The following is a 9,492-nucleotide window of genomic DNA, read 5'->3' as shown; positions in this document are numbered from 1 at the left end:
TACAGTTTATTTATACGAATAACGGTAGCCTTATCTATATAAATACATAAGCAAAACTATATGTATATGTAAAACATATCCATATATAAATACGTATACACAGACAGGCATTCATACACAAACATGCATAATATATACATAGACATATACATACGTGTACACATACTGGTATACATATACAGATACATATGTATATATGTATCTATATATATACATATGTATAATATATATATATACATATATATATATATATATATATATATATATATATATATATATATATAAGTGTGAGTGTGTTTGTCCGTGTGTGTATTATAGTCACGGCTATTATACATATTTTATGCTCATCACATGTCAGCTTTCGTAATTTATATATATATATATATATATATATATATATATATATGTGTGTATATATATATATATATATATATATATATATATATATATATATATGGAACTTGTATATTGTTGATGTTTAAGATCGCCGAACCAAGCAGGGTAATTCTGCTCTAACCTAAAAGCGAGCCTGTGACTGATACCAGTCATGTAAACATCTTGACAATTAGTCATTGATAGCCATGCATATAATAATGCGTGAATTATTCTGTGAATATCTTGAATTGTTATGATAGGAATAATGATTAATAAAAGAAACATAATAGAACTAGTCTTGCTTGTATTATTATTATTTTTTTTTTTTTTGTACTATTTCGCTATTGATGTATTGATTGTTGGGGTCTGTTATGAAAGAGATGACGACCCGCCTATTATACAGAGGAAGACAAAATGATTTTAAAAAAATGGAAAGCAGAAAATTCTACATTGAGGAACAAATGACAAGAGAAATTGTTCAAATTAAATTAGTTGACACGAAAGCTTGGAAATTCTTTTAAATATCTTTGCGAATCTAGTGCTTGTCGATCAAGAAGGTGTCGACAGAATGCAGTAATGCATAAGTTCTAGAAATAATGTTTATGAAACATTCAAAAGCTGGTAACCATACGAAAGGGCTGAAGTGAATTCAGTTGGGAAGTGAGAGTTGAGATATGAGACAAAATTCCTAAGAATCATTTCTCCAAAAACAAGTGATGTTGAAGATTGTCTACAAAGATACAGAAATGTTTTCATGTAAGGATGTCGAAGGTCTGTATAAATAGTAGTGATCCATTCAAAGCATCACGCGCGTTACCCAACGAGCGCTACCTTGCCTTCGTAGACACATGCTGAAGATAGACAAAGTACGAAGTGAAGAAATGTGAAGGAAATGCAGACTGAGGACACTGAACAGAATCTAGTTTCGAACAGTTCGTTCACGGATAAAGTAATTAAAAAGAGATTAGGAATAAATGCGAATTAACAGGTGTGTATGTGTGCAGATTATGATAATGGCAATTTAAAACTTATTGTTATACGTCTATCCTTAGAACCTTCTGTATACCCAAATTATACGATAAAGTCAGCATTGAGATTTCCTTATGCTTTAGTTTAGTTTAGTCACAGTACATGGCGTCCGAAGTGAAGGGAGTAAAGAGACTAGTAAATTACTAATCTTGTGGTGGGGGATCTCTATAGTGTTCGGGAAGCACGATTTTGCAAGGCAAGATAAATGGCAGACGGTATGATAGAGATTGAAATAGGGAGAGCTCTCTTAATGACGGTACATTTGCAAATGAAATTCATCATTTGATCCTGCTTCAGTGAAGGAGCATACCAGAGGATGTAATCTAAACTCCTCTGAAACTAATTCATATGTACGCTTCATTTTTTTAGTTCAATATATAAGAAACCATTCCATCAAGAGTGTAGTTCTCAATTTCAATCTCTCCTGATACACGGAATTTCTTACGACCATAAAAAGCTTATGACATTTTATTTTTCTTCGTGTAAATCTGTGAAGCAGAAAAAAACACGTACGTGGTCTTTTGAAAACTTCTATTAGTATTTTCCTGAAAATACTTCTTAAAAATTAGACCGTTTATAAAGAAAGAAAAAACTTTCGTTTGACTCACTCATTAAGTTTTTACATCGCCAAGTAAAAAATCTATTTTTTAGGGAAACAACTTTTCAGGATGTATGATATATCATAAAAGATTGAAAAGACAATTTCTGACAATAAATATGCATGTACTACACTTGTGTACGGTATCATTCGTTTTGTCAGAATGTTAATTAGAGTTATATGCAAATTTCATAACATGAGATGTTCGCTTGTACTCATGAATTCTTATGGTATTTACTACTTTAAGGTTTACCTATTTTTCTGAATGGATCTGAGCATGCAATTGACCAGGAAAACGGAAAAATAACAAACTGAGAGAGAGAGAGAGAGAGAGAGAGAGAGAGAGAGAGAGAGAGAGAGAGAGAGAGAGAGAGTTAATACATATGATATTAAGAAAACTTGAAAGATTTTGAATATTGTTCTTTAAGCATTGGGATTCAAGGCACTATATCATTCCCTGCGAGTTTATGGACGCAAAAGTAATCTTTAACACATTAGGATTTCCCTAATGCCTCATTGTATCATTTCTAAATGCAGTCTATGATGCAAATATGAAAGGACACCTGAAAATTTAAAGGATATCATTTCATTGAGAGGATATATTTAGTAAGAAGAAACTAAACATTAGTTTATAATATATTATAACAAAAAAGTAAACATGTTGTATAACTTTCCCTCGAATTAAAGTATGTACAGTATGTGCAACAAACATAACAAATAAACTATCAAAGTGGAGAGGGGTCAATTCCAAAACTTTAAATCCAAGTACTTAGAGATTCATTGGAATGTGAGCAACACAGTAGGAATCAAATATTATTTATTTTGATAGCTAGTGGTTCAAGTGTATACTATCCGGTTCTGTTTTTTTAATCCTGGACTGGGTAAAGCAATTTACAGAAAATAAATTTTCCATTGGATATATCTTGTTAAGGAAGATTGAATTCAATATTAATTACTGTTTGTGGATAAATGTTTGATTGTATGTTATGTATGTTAGAGATAAAACCATTGTTAGAAGCCTGCCATTATGTTATCTTAGTTGAGTTGATTTGATTCCAATTCTAAGTACAAATACCGTAATTTTACAGGAATATATGAAGCATTTATTTCTGTTGATTGCTCGGTGTATAAATTCGCAGCTGTCAGATTCTGTTTTGGCATTTAGACAAAGGTTCTAATTTTGACCCAGGCGAATCATTATTAGAAGAATGTCCCCTTAGATATTTCTTCCAGAAATAGTATTCGTTTGACCTCAAGATGCTGTTATTGGTCAATATATATATATATATATATATATATATATATATATATATATATATATATACATATATATATATATGTGTGTGTGTGTGTGTGTATGTGTGTGTGTTATCGAAGTGGGTATTTGCACCCGGAAGTGAAAATAACAATGTGTTATTTGCACCCTGCAGTTAAGTGCCGAGATATCATTTCCTTCTCTTTTCTCTTATGTTGATTACATACTTAACTGTAGACAATTTCTTTTAGCGAGGCATATTTGCACCGACTCGTAGCGGTGCCCTTTTAGCTCGGAAAAGTATCCTGATCGCTGATTGATTGAACAAGATAATTCTAACCAATCAGCGATCAGGAAACTTTTCCGAGCTAAAAGGACACCGTTGCGAGTCGGTGCAAATCTGCCTCGCTAAAAGAGATGTACTATAGTTCTCCTCAAAGACACTAGTTTTCGAAAGGAATGGTGTCTTGTTATTTACTCTAGATAAGTTAGATAAAGGTAAAGGTAAAGGTATCCGGTTTTAGTTCCAGTTTTATCAGAATAGATACTCACCACAACGTCAGCCGGGCAAACCCAACCCCAGCAGTGACCTCCCCAGTAAACAGCTTAAACTCACAGTAACGGGTTGGGATCGATCTGCTGCCATTTTCTCACTATCAGAGGCCCTTCAGAAATCCATATGTATGATAGTCAGTTTTCAATTAACTTTCAAAGAGGGGTAATATAATAGATGGAATAATATCGGACAATTGTTATGACATCTCTAAGAAAGTTTTCTTCGTCACCACCTGTATTTCTGTTGTAGCATTTAAGAAGTAATTCAATTACTTCGAGAAAAGGACTGGAAATATCTATCGAGTAAAGACATCATGCAGCGTTGAGGAAGAAAACAAATTAAGAGCATTTCCTTTACCCGCAGTGCTTAGCCTAATATTGTTCTGTGGTATGATTGTGTTCATTTTGGTGAGCCAAGGAAAAAAGAAGTGGTCAGAGAATAAAATAAAGGTATCTGCCGTGGGAATGTCAATCTTTGATATCCTTATCTTCCTTAAAGGATGGGCTAAGAATCACATGATAAAATTTGGCTCGTAGTCATGGAGTGGCCAGTGTAGCAAAAGTACTACAACCAACAAAGGTGACTGACATTGAGACGAGAGAATTGGAAGAAGCAATTCAAATGTTAGCTGGAAACAAGCAGCTTAAAAATCTAGTTTCCACTAAATATTCAAACATCGTTACATTAGAAGTTGCAAACTAATCGCAACTTTATTCCTACATTTTAATCACTTTTATTATCTCATTGTCATGAAATTGGATTTACACTTTAGCACTGAAATATATATTTTTAATGCGTTTTATTTTCGAATCTCGGGTAACAATCGAGATGTACTGAATTTACGAAAGCACAAGAGGCGAGACATGTTTCCGATCTCCGGTACAAATAACATGGTGTTATTATCACCCCGGTAGAAAATACCATTGCGTTATTTTCACCTTCAAGTCGGGTCTTGTTTTATGATTCAGAGGCATAATATATCACACATTAAGAGAAGGAAGTTTGAGGTCAACAGACTAGATTAGGACACTAATACCCGGCAATGATGTATTAACAAAACACTTATGTATAATGGTACAAAAGGTGAATACAGTGGAGGACAAGTGAATCAATAAATTATAATCTTGTGTGTTCTTAATCCAACAAGCTGATTAATAGAACCCTGGAGGGCTTCATGTGGGGTTGGAGCAAACACTCTCCCTTCCTGGAAAGGGAAAATGAATTAATAGCCATCACGAGCTAGATCCCTAATCCACATAACCGTTCAATTAGGTAGCAGGATCACTTCTATAAATTATGCGTATAAGCTGGGAACACATTTTTTTTTATTGTGTGCTCAATACTCTAATTCAGTAATCAATGACAAGTGTAATATTTATGAATAAAACTGAGATTCTATCGAATGGAGATTAATACACTATATCACAGGATGAGGGAAGGCCTCTCAAGGCAAACCAGGGTTTGTGACATGTGGAGAACATAAAATTATTGAAGATTGATAGGTAAGATATTTATATAATTGTAAAAGGAAAGATGGGATGTTATGAAAGGACGGATGGTATGAAAGGAGAGATGTAAGAAGTAAGGATAGGAGGTTCTCATAGAGACACCTTACCTTGATAGGTAAGACGTAGTCACATCTCGTGAGAAGGGCATCTGGCACGTCTTACTTCCAATAGTCTTGAAGAACGAAGTAGACAACCCTGGTCCTTTGACCATCTCCACAGATCATTTAGATGGGTGAAGTTCCTAAAAGGATTTCCCTCTAGTTATTGGCCTTGTATTCACCCAGCGATAGGCCTACTATTGATATATCCTTGGATCACTTTGTTAGGTACTGAATGGTGCCGTTGTTTTACGATGGCATATGAGAATAAGAGACTTAAAGGAGAGTAATCCAGCACAGGATGGGTGGACAGATGATAAGTCTCTGGGGATATATCTTTCACTCCCACATTCTCAGCCATGTATAAATAGGTATCTACGTCTGCTGAAGTAAAAGAAAAGGACGTGACACTATCATGCCCTTGATTTCACCCAGCTATAAAGGGGTATCTGTTTCTTCTTAAGTAAAATAGAATATTGTATGACTAACCCTTCCATGATTTCACGTAGCTGTAAATGGCTATCTGCATTAATTGAGGATAAAAAAAAAAAAAACTTGCCCACCCAAGAGTTCACCGAGCTATAAATGGGTATCCTGCATCTGTTGAGGTAAAAAAGAAAAAGTTTACAAATAGCGTACCCTCGATAACACTCCGCTATAAATAAATATCTACATATACTGAGGTAAAAGATAAGAGTATAATTGTAGCAGAGCGTAGCCAGCTGTGAGTGTTTATATCTGCCGAGGTAGACACTTATAAATGGGTATATATATCTGCAGCATGTAAAAGAAAAGAGTGTATTACTAACACTCATGATTCCCCCTGCTGTAAATGGATATCTCCTGCTGACGTTAAAGAAAAGCGCATTGTACTACCACTCCTAAGGTCACCCATCTGTAAATGGGTATCTGCACTGCTGAAGTAAAACAAAAGGGTGTAAGACTATTATGCCCACAAGTTATCCAGTTATAAATGGATGTCAACATGTGCTAATAAAAAAAAAAGATATACGACTAGCATTTCCACAAGCTTACACTGCTGTATTGAGTAAATACATATGCTGAGGTAGAAGTAAATAATGTCTGACTTACACAGCCAAGAGTTCATCTACCTCTGAATGGTATCTATATCTGATGCGTTTACCACTCAAAAGTTTATTCATCAGTAAATGGGTATCTACAGCTGCTGAAGTAAAAGAAAAAGGTATACAACTAGCATAAGCATGAATGAGTATGTACATAAGCTGGGGTAAACAAAAAGGCTGTAAAACTATACCCAGTTATATATGGGTAATCTGCATATGCTGATGTAAAAAAATGAGTACATCTAGCATGCCCATAAGTTCACCTGGATGAAAATGGGTGAAAGAGGAATGTGTACAACCAGCACTCCCAAGAGTTCACCAGCTGTAAATGTGTATATACATCTGCTGAGGTAAAAGATAAGGACATACATCTAGCTCACTCATGAATTCACTCATTTGTAAGGGGTTCTGTATCTGCTGAGGAAAAAAAAACTGTAAATGGCCACCTACATCTATTGAGGTAGAAGAAAATCGTGTACTTCAGGTATTCCCACAAGTTCACCAAGCTGTAAATGGGTATCTGCATCTAATGAAGTAAAAGAAATGGGCATTCGACTAGAATGTCCAGCAGTTAACCCACCTGCAAGTGGGTATCTACATCTGCTGAGGTAAAGGAAAAGACCTTGAAATTTATATTCGAAACCAGTGTGTTGTGCCCATATGGAGCTACTCCCAACGGAAATAGCCCATATTTCAAAAACTTATACAGAATGTAAATTTATAACAAGAGCAGCGAGAGCAGAGTAACAATAACTTTAATGTCAATATTGGATAAAGAAACTTTAAAATTAAAAATATTAGATTCTTTATTTATATTGAATAGATATTAAATATGGCAAAGCAATGGAACTTTGATGGCTGAAGTGGAATCCTCAATCACTAGTGACTGCCTGTGGTAGAACCCACTCAACTCTTGCCTGTTTTTGAAAACTATGGATTCTGCAAATCACGAAAAAATTTCCATCAAAAACCTAATGTAAAATTTATCTAAACTCCCTTTATAAACAATAATGAATAATATACAATATATCAACATCAAGTACAAATATACCAATATAACATTACATACAACTGAACTAGGTACCTAATAAATTTGCCAAGACCAGGAAGATAACTGAAGCCGATGATACTAGGCTACCTTCCAGCAAGCACAAGTAACCTAACCTAGTAACAAATGAAAAAATTAGGCTCACTAAAATCCTAAGTTAAGTAATATTAAATTACATATGAAAACACAAACTCAGGAAAATAGAATCTGACACGGTATATCGATTTAAGCAAATCTGAACACCCACTAGGCTATTCTATGCACAAAACAATGATTTGGAATTAAGCTAGAAATAACACTAGTAATTTTATAATGAGCTTAAAATCCATAGAAAATTTATAATTAGGGTTGAAGACTTGAATAATTAATATTAATTTCAAATATTATAACCCCCTAACCAAAGTTGAACCATATACCACAAAATCATAGGAAACTTACGGGGTTGGTAGGCCTTATCCTTAAAATCCCAATGCAAATTGAAGAGCAGCAGAAGATCCCATTGTTGAGAACTATGTATTCATACATCTTGATATTGCACTCTTCATGGTAGCACTCGTGGTAAGCAATTGCAGGAGAGGTGGCTTTAAATTGAAGTGCTACTCCATCTTCATAGCACTTCTACACTCGAAGAAAATATTATCCAATATCCAATATGTCCAATGTGGCCAATATATATCCCATCTGCCTCCTCACACTTCCCTCATTACCAGTAGGTGAAAATTTTTTCCCAAGGATGATGGAATCAGGAACTGCAAATATTAAAACACAGCCAGCAGAGCCATCTATGGACTGAGCATATTATCCTTGAAACTCCCAGTATTTCTTTTTGATTTTGCTTTGTATGGCAAAAGGGGGGTTTCAAGGATGAAACAAATATGAACATAAATAAATATACATATACACAATTTTATAATTTTTTTACAGAATTAGTATATAAAATAATTCTTCAACACCATATGATATATAATTTTTTTTTCTTTATCCTTCTGCGTGATTGCATAGGGATTCATTTCAAGTATCTGTAAAGGAAATGGGGATCCAAACGTTTATTATGTGTTGCTTTTTTATATTAGACAGTTATGTACACATACATTCATTCATACGTAATTTGTTGATGTAGATGATGAGTGCTTTGTTTGCTAAGATTAATCACAAAAACCTCTAGAGAACCGTAACTATAGAAATCTCTCCTTTATATAGAAAATCGTTCCTTTTTGTTTAGTCTCCGTTTTCTTTCTTGGCTTTTGTTTTAAGAATCAGGCGAGCAGTGAGCAGTTTCCTGAAATATTTCATATCATTTTTTCTACCTCTTAAAGAAGCCACTTCTATAGGAACCGTGGAGAAGTAGTGGTGGCCTGGAGGGTTGTTAAAGGGATCAAAATTTTCCCATTTATTTTATTTTTGAAGTCTTCACTTTGTTTTCTTCCTTATTGTTCTCTCTGTTTCACTACCAGCCGAGTATATATTGTGCTAAAGGATATGCTCCCCAGTCTTTTGTTATAATTCTTATATAAAGAATTCTCTCTCTCTCTCTCTCTCTCTCTCTCTCTCTCTCTCTCTCTCTCTCTCTCTCTCTCTCATCAACCGTCTATCAGGTCTATCCAATTTCGTAGAAGCGCATTCCCTTCCTAATTTCTATTATCCTCCAGAGACTGAAAATCGTAATTTTCATGAGCTGAATGATTTCTCATTGGGATTTGATAGGAGACAAAAGGCTTCCTTCTGAATACCGTCAGGATGAAAGAGATCTCAGTGGACTATTCAAGGAAAGATGGTGCTTTAGGAAAATTTGGAGTCTCCTAATGTACATCCTGCTCAGGGGGTGGGAAATAAGTAAACATGAACAGCCCACATTAACAACAACAATTTAAGAGCCATTTTATATATCTTGGTTAAATTTCCTTGATTTTTTAATCTTTATTTTATGACCTGCGACACAG

General features: G+C 34.4%; 1 long non-coding RNA gene across 1 annotated transcript; it reads right to left on the bottom strand.

Annotated features, from left to right (window-relative positions):
* Nucleotides 1–7,355: 7,355 nt before the first annotated feature.
* Nucleotides 7,356–8,340, bottom strand: LOC137639042 (uncharacterized). Its single transcript, XR_011044218.1, has 3 exons — nt 7,991–8,340; nt 7,589–7,668; nt 7,356–7,443 (listed from the first exon to the last, which is right to left on the bottom strand). It is a non-coding gene; the product is annotated as an uncharacterized lncRNA (long non-coding RNA).
* Between the last annotated feature and the right edge of the window lie 1,152 nt (nt 8,341–9,492).

Source organism: Palaemon carinicauda, chromosome 4, assembly GCF_036898095.1.
Source record: "Palaemon carinicauda isolate YSFRI2023 chromosome 4, ASM3689809v2, whole genome shotgun sequence".
NCBI lineage: Eukaryota > Metazoa > Arthropoda > Malacostraca > Decapoda > Palaemonidae > Palaemon > Palaemon carinicauda.
Note: the sequence above shows the minus strand (reverse complement) of the source record. Positions and strands in the feature narration are given on the sequence as shown.